Here is a 19056-nt window from a genome sequence, read left to right as displayed (position 1 = left end):
CCATCTTTGCCCTCTGCGAGTTCATACATTTTGCCAGTGTCCAGAATTTGCAATAATGTCATTCCTGGTTCACAAAGGATCTGAATCCGCAATTTGCTTGAGCTGCACCCCTGTATTATCTGATTTCGCACCATCCCTTCTTCATTTTCCCATCTACAAGTGCTCGACAATTGGCGCAATCTCGCACAAAATTGGTCTAGGGACTCATCATCATGCTGTTTTTCTCCGCACATTACGAACCTGTCATAGTCCATATTCGATAGCGGAATGAAATGATTCTGAAGAGCAGCCTTGACTTGGCATATGTGACAACTTGAAGATTTAATGACTCATAGATACGGTGCACATCAGTCCCGCTGAATATAGCAGTGTCGCAACCTTTGCGCCATCGTCGTCCTCCCCAGTCGCTCTGAAAAACATATCAAGTTTCTTGATCCAAATTAGCCACTTGGGTCCCAGCTTGGACGGACGACCTGATGTGTCGAATTCTGGCATTGGTGCCAGTGTGCCTTGCTGGCGACGTGACATTTGTGTTGGGGCAGCTGGTGCTCCGTCTTGGTTACTTATCTCCACAGGCCGCACAGGCACTTCATCCAGATTTATGAGGCTGCAAACCTTCCCCACTCAGACAGCACTTCACCACAGGGCAGACTTGTCAGCTGATGTAGACCCCTTGTCATGCACTCAGCGACCGTTGACCTTCCTTGCAGTTTACAGCAATCTGCAGCAGACTCACCTACTTATCTGCCTCATGTCTGTTTACTTGTGCTGTAGGATGAATCCTGACATATACGGCACAGATTCACGGCTCCCCGACGTGGGAAACCATGAAGATTCTAAAAATTGATAAGATCTCACGTGGACAGCGCTCAAGCACCCTTGCGGGCCGCAACTGTCACACGTGAAAATTCAAGATGGCCGACCATTGTCGCGTCGGATTCGAGCTGCGTGATAAGAGGGAATGCCACGATTAGCAAGTGTCATTCACCGCGGCTTCCGTGCTCTTACTGCGTGCTTCCTCCTCATCACCAATGTTAAGGCCAGTATGGTGCCTCGGGCCGCCTCACACACAACACACACGCACACACACAGAGAGACTTTGAGACGCGTCTGTTGGCTGCAAGGTCCCGGCAGCAACTGCCGTTCGAAACGTGTTTATTGATAACACGCATGTGTGAGCCCGAACGAGGCTTGCGCATGCGTAAACACATATTACTTCGTAACACTCTGTTATATCTGACCGCAGATGACTCCTCTGAATTTTATATGTTTTTTTGTTGTCAGTCTCAGCAGCGCTATAGAAATAAATTAAATAAAGTGGCAGGAACGTGCACCCAGGGGATTTGTGTGAAGCGCTGTGGAAGGTGCAGCATTTGTGATCGCAGATGGCATCGCGGATTCAGTTCCTTTTGCTATTTAAGGCAACTTCCATTGGAATGGTTCAAAGCGTTGTATTGTTGATGCATTCATTTACAGTTAACATTTTTTTAAAAAAACAATTTATACTATTTATATACAAGACATGAACTCATTACAGCAATTTGGAACGTAAACACTTAAAAAAAAGAATGAGAACAAATGGGGTGTGTGGGGTGGGGCGGGCGGTGTTCCACTAATTAAAAAACGTAGAGTACATTTAACTCTCATACTTCCCTGAGCTTTGTGTATGGATGTCGATATGCAGCAACGGTGTGAGTCATACGCAAGAAAGGAATTGCAATAAAAAAGGTGCCCATTGTAAAAGGCAATTAGGACTTGGAAGAAAGAAGTGTGCAGTATAGCTAAGGGCCACTGTAATTGTGTATTCAGTTATGCAGAGGTGGGGGAGGGGTTCTGTAGAGAGCTGTGCTTTCAATGCAGGGCCTCCTCCCCCATCGCACTCATCGGGCCAGCGGCTGTATTTAGCCTTTTCTTCCGTGAAGTGCTCTTCTAAGGACTTTCTCATTAAAGGGGCATGGCTTCACCCTAAGTGCCGACCTTTTATCTCTCCATAAATGGCAGGCCTCCAAGGTCAGGTGACAACAGGCACTGAAGGAGACCATTACTGAGGGGGCAGGAGGAGGGGGGGCAAATAATGGGGTGTGTTCAAAGCAGGGACAGGATGTTGCAAAGGCAGGGAGACACTATTAGAAAGGGGATTTATTTATTTGTTGCTTGCTTGATAGGCGCTTATACAGGAAATTAATTCTGTTTCAAAGCACCCACAGGGCAGCAGGGAGCGGACATTTAAATGCCAAAAAAATACAGATGGGGAAGGGACGGCCGAATCTACTATGCCTCGTGAGTATTCAGAACGTGCAAGTGCAGGAAGGAAGAGGGAAGTGCGGTAGGTGCTGTGGTGTCTGTGCTCGAAGGTGAGCCGCAGATGAAGTGCAAGGTATGGTAAGTGCTATCCGGCCAGGAGCCGCTTTGGGTGGAAAGTGTGAATCTCCAGTGAGGAGGGTGTGTGCCGAGACAAGTTCTGAAGGAAGATAGATGCTGGGAAGATTGGGTGTGAATGGTCAGAGACCCAGAGAATGCATAAGGGTCCAAGACACCAATCACAGCAACTGCAGTATTTGCAGAGGAAGGACGAAGGGAAGGAGGAGGAAAAGAGGAGAGTAATTGTTTTTCTTCAGAATTTCAGAAGGTCCTGCTGAAGTCGCAGGGGGGGAGGCTGATGCAGAGGAGGTATCCAGCTGAGGAAAGCGAGCGGCCGTATGCTCTGTTTATCGAAAAGCTTTACACACAGTTGGTCCCAGAGGAGCATAGAGGTCTACAAGGAGAGTATTTGGTAAGAGAGAGTTGCAGATATGTGGTCCGTGGCCCAGACAGCCTTGTGAATGATGTAGAGGGATTTGAATTTGATCCGTGCAGTAACCAGGAGCCAGAGGCTTTATGGGCATGAGAGATGTGGTCCCTGGGCTTAAGGCCAATGATATGTCTTGCTGGCCTATTCTGGATTAGCTGCAGGGGTCGCAGAGTGGAAGAAGATAGATTGTGGAAGAGGCTGTTGCAGTAGTCAAGCCTATAGAGAACCAGGGCTTGGGAAACATTGAGCTTCTAGGGGAAAGTGAGAAATTGGAGAATACCTTTGAGAAGGAAGAGTTGGAAGTGGGACATGTTGGCAATGGCATGCCTGTGAGGAGGAAGGATAAAGAGGAGTCAAAGATGACTCCAAGGTTTCTGGCTTCACAACAAGGAGCCTGGGGAGAGCCCAATGTGGGAGGATAGAGAGAGAAAGGAAGGAGGAGGAAGCAGGGGTCCCAATAGAAAGGATCTCAGTTTTGCTGGCATTGAGGCAGAGATCATTGGAAGAGCACCAAGCCTGGATGGGAGACAGGCAGTCAGGGATGAAGGAAGGTGCAAGTGAGTCAGCAGGAAGTCTGAAAAAGAGTTGAGTGTCATCTGCATAACAGTGGAAGTTGGGGGAGGAGGAGATGAGGCGTACCAGCTGAGCAAGGTAGATGTTAAAGAGCCAGGAGTCAGAGGATAGATCCCTGTGGTACACCACAGGCGGAGAAGGAAGTAGGAGAGGAGAAGGTGCCTAGGATGACTTGGAAACATTGTAGCAGAGCTGGAAGGGCTATTTGGGTCCATGGGGGCCAATAGAAGGGAGGGATATAATCATGATGGATGTAAAGGGTCATTTGACAGAACCAAGTCTATGGTGCTAGAAATCTGTGTGCCCGATTCTCTCAGATTTCCATTGGAGCAAATGAGCATCTCAGTTGTGCACCTGATGCCTTGTACCAGATTCACAAAGCCCTACACTGGAGCAGTTCAGAAGATGTCTGGACGATCATCCAAATTCTCCTGTGTGAACATTTGCTCAAGGTCATCTCACAGATGCTCCAGGCCTCTCTTGATTTGCTCCGGTTTCAGTCTTTGTGAAGCCATAACGAAGCAGGTGCAAATCTGAGATGTTCATGCCCCTCTCCTCATTTGCTCCAGTGCAAGTCTTTCAGAAGGATGCTCTCTGGGGAGGGGCACATGTATCTTCAAGCATTGGGACTAAGCATGGATCTCCTGGAGCCGACAATTGGGCTGAAGAAAATATCTGCAAGGACAGACAGGGATTTATATGAGTCTGCAGGTGTGTGAAGGGGTAGAAGGTGCATATCATTAAGATATGATGTGTCATTTTATCAGTAGCAGTCCAAGGCTGTGTCTTTGCATCATTGTCTTTCCATGTTGGTCACTTTAAAGCGAAAACCAAAACCGAACGAGGAGGAAAAGGGGTAATGGAAGCAGTAAGGCACAGAAAATGAGAAGGTGCAAGGTTTCATCGCATTTATGAAAAGTTAACAACAAAATCGAAAAAAAGAAAAATAAGGTGCAGAACACAGAGAAAATACCATTTATGGACAGACCACCAATGAGAAGACATGGAAGCATCAAAATGCCAGAAACACATGCCTGCGAAGCTAGGCAACCAAACACCGCTTAGCCAAAACTACAGACAGAAATGCAAGGGAGCACAGCGACACTAACTCTAGCCTTGCATTTTATCAGCATGTCAGGGGGAGAAAGAATAAGATCTGAAAAGACCAAGGGAGGGGTTGTGTGGGGGAATATAGTCTAATAAATTGAGATAGTCTTCCTGGACCTCCCCACCAGACATCATTCCAGATTTCACACAGGTGCTTTTACCTTGCATCAGGCAGCCCTAACACAGGGCCTTGAAAAAGCTCTAAGCATAGCATGAAACACATGTCGGCAAAATAAGCAATACGCTATTATTCTTATTTGGCGCAAACCACCACGCTGTGGAATTCTCCTTTCTAATAGACTAGTTGCAGGTTTGAACTGTAAATCATAATCGTAAGGGTTTATTACGCGTTTAGATGTGACAAAAATTCTGGTGTTATTTGCTAAATATTGCCAAAAATACTGTCAGTTGGATTTGGGGTATGGGGATCTTGCTCCCAGGGTATCGTGTAATAATGTCTCCATACATAATGTCACTGGGAAAAGCCATTGGCGACATTTTATATGGCGACATTACTTATGGGCACAGGTTGTGGGGATGTCCCCTGCTCCCGTTGTAAAAAAATGCAGGGTTCGCAGGGGTGTGCCCCGCATGTTCAATGTAATAATGTCTCTGCAGAAAACGGCGACTTTTTTTGTCAGGAGACATTTTTGTGGGGACATTTTTTACATGGAACCGCTTCCAGCAGTATGCCAACAGAATACAAGCCTTTGTTTGGATTTTAGCCAAAGTCTACCCATTTCCACTTCTACCTCAAAGTGGCCCCAGAAGTATCTATAGCTCTCTTAAATATTCAAAAGGTAAGCGCAGGTGCTTTCGTTCAATACAGTCTAAAAGTATACATATGGGCCCATGTAACTCAGAAAAGGGTTAGTATTGACTTTTTGTCTTCTTGGTCAATTCCGAGCCCTGGGCCTGGTGGAGTGTGTGAAGGTGGTGGTGGCCATGGTGGCACAACGATGGCCATAGCCCAACAAAAGCAGCAATGTTATGTCCTGTGAGTTGCCTGGGTCAGTCCAGGGAAATGCTATGTCACCATAAGAATGTTAATTTATAACACGTAGATGAGACCAAACAAACCGTATTTTAGGGGCAAGTAAAAACAAAGAGGTGATGGCCGGAAAGTTTAGAAAGAATCTTAATCACTGGCAAGGCTCTGGGAAACCCTCCAGACCACCGTTCTTCACCTGCCAAGCCATTACAGATGGGGAAAGAACATATGCAAATCAGGCTTGGCCCCACCCCAAAAGGGGCAGTCCAGCCCAAACTGCTAGGCCACATCCCTTCTGCACGAGACCACAAGCATCCCCAACCATGTTTCGCCCTTGTTGGGGCTCATCAGTGAGGAGTAGCTTGGGTCTCTAGGCCCAGCAGGCACGGGACCCACGTCTTAGGGGCAAGTAAACAAAGAATAGGCAATCAAGAAGCGGCACAAGAATCAACAACATGAACTAGTCTTTAAAGCTTTTTGGTACGGAATAAAAAGGGGAATTCTTCAGATTCTCAGTGGAAACTCATTCCAGTTATTGGGGACTTTGGGCCTCATTACGATTGAGTTTAGTGGAATTCCGGTGGTAAATCTGCTGAAATACCACCAAATTCAATTACTGTTACTGCCACTTGTGGCCTCATTACAAGTTTGGCAATGCAGGGAAAAAGTCTGGTAATTCTGTTACCAACACTTTTCCTGCACTGCCAAATTATACATTTTGGTGGATTTACTGTGTGTTAAATCTGCCAATATTCAGAGGAAATGTGGCGTGTTCACCTCCAGCTTGTTGCTGGGGGTTAAATCCTTCACTTTACCTCCAAATACGCCAAGGAGTCTAATGGATTTAAGAAATTGGGAATTACCATCACTTCATCCTGTGGTAACTCCACAGGATGAAGTGGTGGTAACGTTAATGGAATTTAGCAGTATTTCAACAGATTTACCACCAGAATACCACGAAACTCGTAATGAGGTCATTGGTCCTGTGGAATTACCACAGGATTACAAGTGGCGGTAATTCCCCATTTTTAAAGTCCATAGGACGCCATGGGGATTTATTGAGGTGGAGTGGAGGATTTACCTCTAGCAACAAGCTGGAGGTGAATCTGCCACTTTCCTGATAAAAATCGGCAGATTTACCACCAAGCCTGTAATGAGGCCCTTAATCTGAGAATGTACGATTGCCCCTAGATTTACCTCTGGATTTCGGGCAGCCAGAAGAAGATCGTGGACAGAGAAAAGAAATCCAGTAGGACTATAAGGGAAAATCCTACTTTCGAAGTATTTTGGGGCAAGGTCATGAAGGCGTTTCAAGACCAGGGCCCTGATTACAACACCGGAGGTAACCAATGGCGCTATTAGCACCATGGTTGCTGCCGGTATTGTAACGAGTCCACCATGGTGCAATGGGGAATTACCACCCCATTCCAAGGTTGGTGGGGCGGTAATTCCCCATGCACCATTGGCCCTTCCCCATTCCCATTTTTGCCCCATAGGGCTCAATGGGAATAGGGAAGGCGGTAATTACGGTACCGCAAATTGCAGTACCGTAATTACCTCCAAGGTCCCTTTGCAGGTCCCTACTTTAACGGCTGGTCCAGACCAGCCGTTAAGGTCGGGAGCCGCAAAGGGACCTCATAATTAGGCGCCAAGGGGTTAACGGTGCCGCAGCCTTTTACGGCGCCGTTAACCCCATAGCGCCAGGGTCGTAATGAGGCCCCAGGTGTAAAATCTTACAGGAGATTCTGCAAAGAACCGAAAGCCAGTGCAGGAAATGTCTGGAAGCAGAAACGGGTTCTTTTAGTCAGACCACATACAAGACCGACAGCAGTATTTTGTAATGACTGTGATTGTGGCATTTGGTATTCATGGATCCAGGATATAAAGCTTTTGCATAGTCATTTTTAGAATACACCCAGGTTTCGACAATGGCCGCATGAACTTCACATGGAAGGAAGTGGAAAATGGGGCATAACCGTCAGTTAAAAAATGTGCGTTTATATTGCCTCCTCAATTAGAGCAGTGGGCTCCAGCTCCGCTTTCCAGAAAATACCAAGATTTTTGACCCTATTGGAACAGGTTGTTACCAATCCAAACAGAATTGGGGAGCTGGGCATTTCGAGATGTCTTTTCATGATCGCTTTGGCCTTTGTTGGGTTCAGCAGTAGGCGACTATCAAGCATCCCTATCAAGCATCCGCTGCCCTATGTCTTCTGTTCAAGCTGGAACATTGGAGCAGCCCTCTTTCTGTCAGTTAACCCTTAAATACATGTAGGTGTCGTCAATGGAATGATAGGGTATGGTAGTTTGTATTTGGCAATAGTTGATTGGAAACAATCAATGCAAATATTACATATTAAGAGAGATAGAGGGGCAGCCATGGGGTACTCCACGTCGAACAGAGACAGGGTCAGAGCAATACATTGTCATTTGTACTCTAACAGAAACCATTGAAAGCAGAGGATGGCTTGATTAGATACCTGGGAAAGTGAAATGGGACAGAATAGTCTAGTGTTCCATGGTATTGAATATCACTGAGAGATCAAGCATTACAGGTAATGCCAAATATCTTTCGTCGCAGCTCAGCAGAATATCTTCCCAAACAGCTTCCCAGGCACTCCTCATTCCATGCCTTGGTTAAAAGCATGTTTGGAAAGAATCCAACAAGTTGGAGCTCGGCGTGATCCTGCACTTGTGACATCACAACCTTCCCCAACCTTCGGAGGGTCAAAGAAGGAAAATAATAGGAAGATGCTTCTTAAATACAGGAAGATTAAGTGATTCATTATTACCCCTCCTTTGTGCAAGTATGTGTTAATAAGATTCCCTATAAAAGTAGTAATACTCTCATCATGATGGTTCGCACCAGGCGCTGGGAAGAGTCCTTTGTGCAACAAGTAGATCACCAGAGCTGGCAAGATGTCATGAGGGATCACTAATTGGAAATCAAAAGTAGGAAAAGATTTGTCCCCGGGAAAAGGAACAATATCTGTCTTGCTGGTCGTGATGTTCTGCTGGTTAGCATTTATTTTGGATGAAAAAATAAAGATTGAGCGAATGACATTTCTCTGACAATAGTTCTGGGCTATACAGCTACAACAAGGATTTAGAAAAGATTAAATAATCTGCAAGACTTCTGTAGGGTTACTTCCTGCCAGAGATATTGGAAATCGCAGAAAAGCTCCCAGAGCTTCAAAAACTGATTTTTCTATAAAATGTATGTAAAGGCCAAAGCCCGGCAAAAGGCTGTTCCTTCCCTTGATTTTTCTTCCTCTGAAGATCAGCTTTAAAAAAAATTAAAATAAACAATTAAAATAAACAAAACAGCAAATTAACCATGACATGATTGGGTACATCTTCAAAAACATATATGACTGTGGAAAGATTATGACCTACATTGTAATGGAAATGAACATACAATCTGGATACAATGAGATCTGGGTATGCCAACCCTTTCCGCTTCCCTCCATGTTTTCTGCGGTTTAGCAGGACAGAAAACACAATGGGGGACTGGAGGTGGGTATCTGACCTGTAAATGTACCCTTACATTTTCACACACAAAACACACAGTTCTATGACTTTGTATATTTTCAATGTAATGTTGCGCATAAGTACAACGGTTGAATATCGTAAAGATTGATGGATACTGCAAATTGGAATTTTCAGCTCCTGAGGAAGGGACACTGGTAGATCTATTAGATTCCATATATTGTTTTAGATCACGTGGTAATGAACATATACATTATTTGTTTTCCCAAAAATTATTTTTCCAAATAAGAATTTGTTTTACAAAAAATTGTGTGCGTGATTGAATATTTCCTTGAGGGAATAGAAATTAATAAATGTTAATTGATTTACATTCAAATTAGGTGTGCAAGGGACGCAACTGTTCCACTGTCTGTAGACACCGGTTCTAGGATTGAATGTCATACATTCCAAGACAGGTTCATAGGCTACACCGGGAGAGGAAGCAATGCCTAGCATTACAGGGTCAACATGGTGCTGCCACCCCTGAGATGCCCCCACCAACCACCAGCACTGTAGCCACCACTCCTGCTCGCTGCACTCAGGGAGATCCTGGGCAAGAAAATACCTGCTGCCAGTAAATGCAAGGCAGCTGCACCCACCAGATAGATGGCCACAAGCCCTGCAATTATGGCTACTGATACTACAACCACCACCATGGACATGCCTCCTGATGCAGCTGCTTCACCTGCCACCTCATACACCACCACTCTGCGGCCCCTGTGGGGGACCAGTCGGCTATCCGACACTTCCCCAGCCACTCCTGGGGTTGCACTGCAACCACAAGCCCGTCTGAAGATGTGATCAGTCTGCAGGCACCTCCTGCCCCCTCCTCATCTGCTCCACCTATGAAGTGGCACCAGCATCACACCACTGACACAGGGACTGATGACGAAGCCATTACATCTTGGATGCATGCCAGTGCATGAGAGTACAAGTACCTGGCCTACACTCCCAGCTCTATCCACAGCCCTGACACTGTTCTGCAGTACAGGCGGAACAGCGTCAGGAGAGCATTGAAAATATAGCAGAGCAGCAGCTGCAACACCTGCAGGCCATTAAGTATGCTGTGCACGGCTCATCCCGACGGATGGACAGGCAGTGTGGCCCCCTTAGACGGCATCAAATAGGCCAGAGGGTATGAGAGCCGACTGCAGCAATATCGACTGGCGCATAGACAATTAGGGGGCACTCCTCCTGACAATAAAACATATCTGAAGGCTGGATATGGCAAGTTCAACTTCTTTCACACCCATACAAAGCACACTGCCACGAAGCTCCCTTCCTCGGTGCCACGTGCTAATAAGTTGAGCAATCTACCATTGGAAAACATTAATGTCAATAGGACTTCTATTCCAGAGTCAATCACATTGAAATGTGTGGAGAGAGGGCCAGGGTGCTGGGGATCAGGGTGGTGGGAGGCCAGAGGTGGCTGTATTGTTGGAAAATAAAATCACATCTTAACATGGAATGAGGAGAGAACAGTCATCCTTGAGTAGGTGTGAAGTATTTACTATGTGACTATATACAAACATGTGAAGTCTGTGTACTCCACTGTCCTTAGAACAAATTCTTTATCAGTTCTTGACACAGGAGATGTCCATCTCTGGATTACACATGAACATTCTATGTCAGCATATTGTCGCCAGCATGTATGTCGTCATTCTTCCCGCGGGTGCCTTGTCAACATCCAGGTTCATGCGGACATATCTTCCATTATATAGCCTTGGATGCTGAGTTCTGCCTGCTGCAATCTGTGTTTGACCTGCAGGTCGCAGGTTTGAGTCCTGGCAAGGCCAACTCAGCCTTCCATCCTTAGGAGGACGATAAATGAGTACCAACTTCGATTGGGTGATAGTTTTATATAAATAAGTTCCATGTACAGCGCTTTGGTGAAAGCGCTATATAAATAACAAATCATTATTATTATCGGATACACATGTGCAGAATGGCACACACTACAAATATTCTCCCCAATTTGTCTTGCCTGTACTTTAGGGCACTTCCGGTCTGATGGAGCCACTGGAACCTTACATTCAGCAAGCCAAAAGTGCACTCTATATAGATCCTGGTCCTGATCTGTGATATGAAAAAAGAAAGGGGCGTTCTATGGTTGGAGCTAAGCTGCCACTAATTAGTTTGGTCCAACAGCAGTGATGCAAGAGACCAACCCCAATGCTACCAGAGCAAATAGTAAGATCGAGGTTTGTGTCTCTTGTTTTCCGCACTACAGACTCCAAAATATATATGCAACAGTAATTTAGAAAGGGCTAAGGAGGAGATTAGCTGCTTAGCAGTATTGAAATGAAGATGACAGATTTTACTGATTGAGGAGGTTGAGTCTGGCTGTAGTGGCAGATTTGGAAATGAAGAGCAAGAAGTTGTGTGATGGGTTGAAAATGACACCAAGGTTACGATTGGAAGTCGAGTAAGGAAGGTAGTCGGGCAAGAAGAGAAGAAGAGGGGGAGAGGAAGAGATAGCCTTTTTGGCTGGGAAGGAGAGAACTTCAGTCTTAGAGGAGTTGAGCATGAGCGAGTGAGACACATCCAATATTTGATGGCAGAGAGACAGTTGACATTTTTGCCAACAGCTCGTCGGATAAGGAGTGAAAGGAGAAGAAGATCTGAGTATCGTCAGCGAAGAGTTGATCAGAGAAGCCATAAGTGGGGATCAGGGCCCCAAGAGCTGAAGTATAAATCTTGAAGAGAAGTGGACCAAGGACATACCCATGGGGAACTCCACAGTAAGGTGTGTGAGTAAGGAGGTAAGGCTGTTCCATGACACCTGAAAGTGTCTGGGGGCAAGGTGTGAATCACTATGAGTGAGGGTCTTATCTCTGATGCCTAGGAGAGATAATGTAGAGAGGTCAGATTGGTCGACAGTATCAAAGACAGCCGAGAGGTCAACAAGAATAAGAACAGATGAAAGGTTTGCATGATGAGCAGAAGAGAGGAAGTTACTGACATTGACGAGAGCTGTCTCGGTAGAATGCAGAGGGTGGAAGCCAGATTGAAGAGGGTCCTGGAGGTTGTGTGCATCAAGGAACTCAGTGAGTCTATTGAATAGTACACACTCTAGGATTTTGGAGTAGTGTGGTAGAAGAGAGACTGGGTGAAAGTAGGCTGGATAATTAGAATCTAGACCAGGTTTCTTACTGAGAGTGATGGCAGTAGCTGTCTTATAGAATGAGAGAAAAGTGGCATTGTCAAGAGAGGAGTTGAAGAGGAAAGCAAGAAGTAGAGCAGCAACACTGTGAGCTATGTGCTTAACACTGTGCAGGGCCAATGGGTCAGTGGGGGTACAGGAAGAGTTAGCCTTAAGGAGTAGGGCAAGAATATCATCAGGGTTTTTTGGGGGCAAAGGAAGACAAATTAGTGGCAAAGGAGGGTAGGAGTGGTGGAGAAAAGTGAGCAGGAGGAGGGTATAGAAAGTAATTAGTGAGGGCATTGTGAATGGTATACATTTTAGAAAGAGAGTAGAGAGCAAGATAATTTGCAGCAAGAGAAGAGGAGATGGAGGTGGGTTTAGGAGGTGAGAGGACTGTATATGAAACCTGAACTTGCATTAGATATATGATGGCAGCAACTGGAAATGTCTATTAATTATACAATGAATATGAGCCAGTCACTGCCATTAATCAGGAATTTGAGGCTGCACTTTGCATTTGATGGCTACGCCTTGTAAGGGAAGCATGGTATCACAAGTATGACACTGACACAAGTTTCAAAACCTTTATTCAATTTTCGGGGTTTGGAAAAACTCCTGCTTTGCCCTATAGCTGTGATGGGAGTAGTCTCTACCATCAAATAATAAAGAAAACACGGTCCTAGTCAGTTTTTGTCAAATTAAAATGACCTATACTAACAAAACCTAGTGCCTGTCCTATCTCTTAGACAAAATGTGTGTGTGAAGAGGAATTATGCATGCAAAGGAAAATCAGTGTTATAGCTGATCAAGATGGCTGAGTCAGCTCTCCTTCCCACGTTGGACAACACAGAGTAAGGCGGCCCCCATAAACAGGATGACGCTCTCTGGCTCAGGTTCTCAAAACAAGGCAATTTAAAACGTGGGTCGTGGCCCGCTTGGCCTTCCACGTTGAAGTCACTTATTTCAGTTCACCAAAAAGTCTTTCACAGTTCAACAAAAAGTTGTCTGTCAGACTCAGACCTCTCAAAGCTTTAACAATTCACATAGGTCTCTGTCAGCCGGGCTTCGACCTCTCTATCAACAAGTACCTGATTCAACGCAGTTCTCTCTCATCTCGCAATCACAGCACTTGCAGGGGTTCCCTTCCGCAAACTTTATTCACATTCGTTAGGGGCACCCTTCCCCTAACTTATTTCACGCTTACTGTCTCACTCAGTCGGGCTCAGGCCTTTCACTGATGTCGAAGACTTTCGATGTTGCGAGGCTCTTATTATAGACCTCTGCAAGACCAGTCGACATTCACTTCAGCTCTCCCTTTGGTTATTTTCCCCAATGTCTCTTGGTCTTCGTCGTTCCATACCATAAGCACAACAGTCCAAAGAAATCTTTCTCTTAAAGTATTCATCTCTTAACTTCCCCTTTTGCCGGGGTTAATCTTGACCATTGTGCATTACGCATTTCAGACATTTATTGACAATGTATCACACATTTCACAGAGCCTTTTGAGTGGGCTACTTCCTTTCGCCGGACCACTCTGCTGCTCTGTATCACTGTCTTCAAAGTTATTGGTAACTAAAAGTTCACTACTGGTTTGCTTCACCATGCGTCTCATCAGCATGTGCACAACCTTCAATTGCAAGATTCATTGTTGCAGCTTCAATCTTTCCTTAACACACACCAGGCTTTCATGTTTTTCACTAACTCACCGGCTGTGTGCATTCCTTGCAGCTTTGATTCATGAGTCCAGGTTGATACCACAGGCTTTGCCTCACCCCCCCCAACTCTGTTGTTCACCCGGGTGGGTCGTTGGCATCCTTGAAACACAATGCAGTCTTCTTGTCTGGAATTTGGCCTTCTCTGCATATCCTTCATGGCTCTTCGGAAGCAATGACCTTCTGCAGCGATCGTCTGGATTTCCCTAACATTTGCTGTCATCCCTTGATTGGTCGTTCTGCTCCAGTGGCTTTGCCTTGGCCCCGGAAGATCCGCTCCTTCTCGTGTTCCACCTTGCTCAGGGTGTCTCTCTAAGTTCACCCTTTTATCCGTTTGGGGATTGCTAATGGGTATCAGATGTATGTGATTAAAGTCAAGTGCCTCACTTTGCCTGACCCGATTAGCAGGATATGTCCAATAAGATATGTAAATGTTAGCCTCTTTACTCAGTCACCCTGTTCCTCTGCCCAGTGTTTGCGTAGAAAGGAGGGGGAGTTGGGACGTCGGAGAATCCTAAAAAATAGGATGAGATATGAGAACAGGAAAGGGGGAAATACTGCATCTCATCATCGGTTGCCTCACCCCCACTCCCTGAAGACCCCTCACCCAGGTGATCCACCACACTGGTCCACCCCCAGGGTCTGGATCCAAAGGCGATGGTCGTGCACTGGCCACCCAACAGAGAAATCTCTGGGGACTAGCAAGTGAGACACCCTTCGGTTTCTTAACCTGCATATGTTAGGTTGCACCGTTAAAACAAAAGGCAATTCCTATGCCCAACACAAAAAAGATTCAGTGCAAAAGTGAACGCTAATGGCTTTGTCCATAGTTACTTCTGCAGAGATGTGACAAGACCCTGTAGGACTCTGGCCATTGAGGAGACCCAGAAGCACACCTCCATTTCCCAAGATTTGGGATGAGCTCCTTGTCCCCGTTTATACAACTCAGGTTTCAGGTTATCTGCAGGCAACATACATAAAATAAATGTGCATTTGATGCAGTGAAGTTGAGATTATATCACACCTGTCAGACATTCTGACAAACAAAGAGGATTTTTCTAATTGGTGTACACTCAGAATGCTACCCACGATCCAGGATTAGGGAGAACCCGCTGCTTGCTCCAGTCTATAGGTCTCGGGGCTGAATGATGGTCTTAATTTGTAGGGCCGCCTCTCTGGGATGCAGACTTTTCTCCGAGAGGTACAGCACAGTTTCGGATTAGGTAGGATTCAGTTCCACGATCTTGGTCATCAAAGATGTTTCTGAGCAAGTATTTGGTCGGGTGATTGACCATAAATTGGCAGGTGATGAGGTATCCATGGATAAACTGCACAACGAAGGATGCTGCCCTGAGTAGAATGCAAGAGTCAAGCATGCAAACTGTACGTAGGCGAGTTTCCTTCTGTAGCAAACACTTGAGCCTGCATTGTAGGTTGGGCAGATATCTGAATGGAAATAAAATATGTGCTATTAGAGCCAAGGCTGCCTCCAAACCGGGCTCCTTTACCGGGTTCCTTCAATGAGGAATAACCGGGTCATTCCAACATTCCAACAAGGAACCATTCCCGTTTGAGCCCCCGTAGGGCTCAATGGGAATGGGGAGGGAGGTAATAACGGGCACATTTCAAATGGCCCGTTATTACCTCCCTCTTCCCCTCGCGGGGCCCGGAAAAGACATCTGGTTCGGGTCCCGCAAAGGGAACCTTGTAATCGGTGCTCCCGTAATGAAGGGTGCCGGTCCCGTACCGGCACCCTTCATTACGGGAGCGCCGCCCTTGTAATGAGGCCAATGATGTTTGTGGAAATCTGCCTTTCTATGGAAAATACGTTGGGTTGGTGGTAAAAGATGAGGATTTCCAGAAATGCTGCATGCAGTTTGCCTGGAATTCGCTTGCAGTATTTTTTCTCTCTTCTTTCTTTACCATTTCCAAATTTATTTTGAGGATGGAAATGTATTGTGCAAAGTAGCGATTAATACTGCTATGGTATAATTTGTTTAATGCACAAAAGAGTCCATTCTGAGCCTTTCACCACTTGTCTTCCCCCTAATAAAAAGTTGCTTTGCTGCAATGAAGGAACAAAACAGCTTAAACTATTTCATGGGAGTTTTTAAAATGTTACCTTTATATCTTTTGTAGCAGTAAAACATGGAGGTCAATCATCACTTATTTTAATTCTCCATTATTATTCTCCATTATCCATTATTATTGTATTGTGATAATCAGATGGCTGGTAAAAATATTATTTGTAAATACCGCCTGTTTCCACATTACTGTCATACTTATCACGGGAGCATAATAAATACATTTGTCAATGCTAAAGATCTGGCATGTGTGAGCAGAGTGCATATGCATGTTGCACTGGCCGGCCCTCAGAATCTTTCACACCACTCGGAGCCTCCTGTAGTCATCAACCAACCAACTTGTACTTCTATTAGAAAAAGGTGAAATGTTATTGAGTGCCCCCTTTACCCTACAACACAGCGCATTATACCGTGCTTGTTAAGGCAATAGCGTGTTACAGGTTGCATGTCCTGGTGTGAAGGAAGATTGAATTTTTGTAAGTGCTTCAAGGAAAGCAATATTTAAGCAATAAGCCCCGAGCCAGGGGGAGGGGAATTGTTGCATAGTGATTACGCTGTATCACGCATGCGCGGCCCATAACGAGGCTCGGGCATGCGCCCAGTTAATAAAGACGGTCCCACCCGGCAGTTGCCGCCGGGGACCTGAGCAGTCAGCACGCGTCCCGTGTGTGTCTGTATGGTATGCATGTGTGTGTGCGTGTGAGTGCCGGCGAGGGCCTCAGGCGGCCCCCGCCCATACAACACTGGCGACGAGGAACGGCATCGGAGGCCCAAGCCATTGCTCCAAGTGCGTCGGAGAGAGCGGCTCTTCTCCGTGTTGGCACGGACCCACGCACACGTCAGGCGGCCATCTTTACTTCAAAGCGGATTGCAGCGGTTTCGGCCCCGGAGGGGGCTCGTGCGCCGGCTGCGATCCTCTGGCTTGAAAGTCAATTTTTGGAACATTCCACAGCCCTTGCAAGCTGAAGGGCTGTGGACTCAAAAAAAAAAAAAAAAAACATTTTTTTCCCCTGGAAGTGGAGGGACACTACTGGAATTTTAGCAGAGGTGGAGTTGTTCGTGGTGGGACTCCCTTTCTCCTGCGCACCTCCTCTTATCTTGTTGCCGAATCTGACCAGCAGCCTTGATCCTGGTTTGTTGAGGAACCAACTCCGGGGTTCCTATTAAAATGTAAGAGTTGGGCGGATGACAAACTCTGGATCAGTTGGGCGCTGGTAGGCTATAGTGGCCCAATGGTCGCTTGTTGAGCGATTAGATCAATTATACGGTCCAGTCAGGTCATAGTCATTCATTTGTTTATTTTTGGTTAGTTAGCACCAAAGAAAACATCATTGTAGAAATGAAATGACAAGTTTTTGACATGGTAACTCGCTACACAGCCGACGCACGTTTCAACCTAAGTCTTTTTCAAGGCTGTGATTTGGTGATGTTGTGATGTGCACCGTGAAGTGACATAGTGATACCGATTGTTTATTTATAACATATATATTCCCTTTAATATGCATGTATTTAATAATTTATTCCAGTCATGAGGAAAGGAAGCACATTGTGATAACAGATTAGTAATTTTAGCAAAACCCGTGAAATATGAGTGGTCTTATGGGGTAAGTGACAGGGCAGAACATATAGCAATTGATGGTTACTGTTAGGCATGACAAGATGTATAGTTACAGTGTGAAGTCAATTGAGACAGAGTAAGAGACAATGTACCAAGGGAGAGAGGGAAAAGGAGAGTCAATTAGTTGAGTCAAAGGCCAAGGAATTTGGTAAAACAGCCTAGTTGGGTAACTGCAGAGGAAGCAGAGTCTTACCCAATTGAGTTGAAGGGTGGACTTCAATTGCTGTAAGCTGGTCCTCCCAGATAAGGGTGCCAGGAGGGCTGGATAGCCGATCTGAAAAAAGATAGATAGCGTTGTCAGCAGGGATGGGACCAATGGACGGGTGGCCGATGTTAATTACATATCAATCGGAGAGGTGGGGTGCTAGGTGGTAGCAATTGGGCAGGAGGCCGGGGAGGGACATCTAAGAGGGGGCGTCTGTTGAGAGGCTGCTGACTAAATGGCACAAGCGCGGACTCTTGTCAGATGATGAAATGAAATACCTACACCTACCTCACCCTAGGATGCCGACAATCTACTTCTTGCCTAAAATCCACAAGATATTTGACCCCATACCAGAAGGACGCCCAATACTGAGTGGAATAGGATGGGTAACGGAACCTTTGAATAAATACATCAACAACGTCCTGGCACCTGAGGTTCCAAAGATACCAACCTTCCTACTTGACAAAATGCACACCCTACTAATTCTACAGGATATTGTATGGAACCAAGACTACACCCTGGTAACTCTGGATGTTAAAGCTTTATAGACACATCCATAGACCACGGACTTGCCTTAAAGGCCATTGATTTTGCCTTCACAAAAGCATCAGCCTCATTCTGGTCACATTTGGAACTAACGAAAGAATTTCTGGAATTCTCACTGAGCAATACGATCTTCCTATTTGACCAACAATACTACAGGCAAACAAAAGGCATAGCCATGGGTGCAACATATGCACCTTCAATGGCCAACTTATTTATGCACCATTATGAACAAGTACACGCCTTCACCAACCATGACTTCAACAAACTAATCCACACTTGGATACGATACATTGACGACATCCTGATGATCTGGCGTGGCACAGATGAAGAACTTGAAACATTCAAACGCTATTTGAATGAGAACAATTTTGGGATTGAACTAACGGGAACCTCAAGTAAGGTGAGCATTGACTTCCTGGATATCACTATCACGCCAGCTGGCACAGAACTAATGACCTCAACCTATAGAAAACCGACAGAAGTCAACTCAGTCTTGCATGCATACAGCTGCCACAAAAGATCGGTAATCAACAATATCCCCAAAGGTGAATTCCTCCGAGCCAAAAGGAACTGCAGTACCCGGCCATCATATGGAAACGAATGTGCAACACTTAGCAGACGCTTTTATGAGAGGGGATACTCAGATCAATCAATACAAGCAGCCATAGCCATGGGTAACAGTAGAGAACGCAGCTCGCTTTTAACTCCCAAGGTACCCACCAGGAAACAGGTAACAAATGACAGTCCAATAAGATA

This window comes from Ambystoma mexicanum, chromosome 8 (assembly GCF_040938575.1).
Source record: "Ambystoma mexicanum isolate Mex_15411 chromosome 8, UKY_AmexF1_1, whole genome shotgun sequence".
Taxonomy (NCBI): domain Eukaryota; kingdom Metazoa; phylum Chordata; class Amphibia; order Caudata; family Ambystomatidae; genus Ambystoma; species Ambystoma mexicanum.
The sequence above is the reverse complement of the archived record's forward strand: the minus strand, read 5'-3'. Positions refer to the sequence as shown.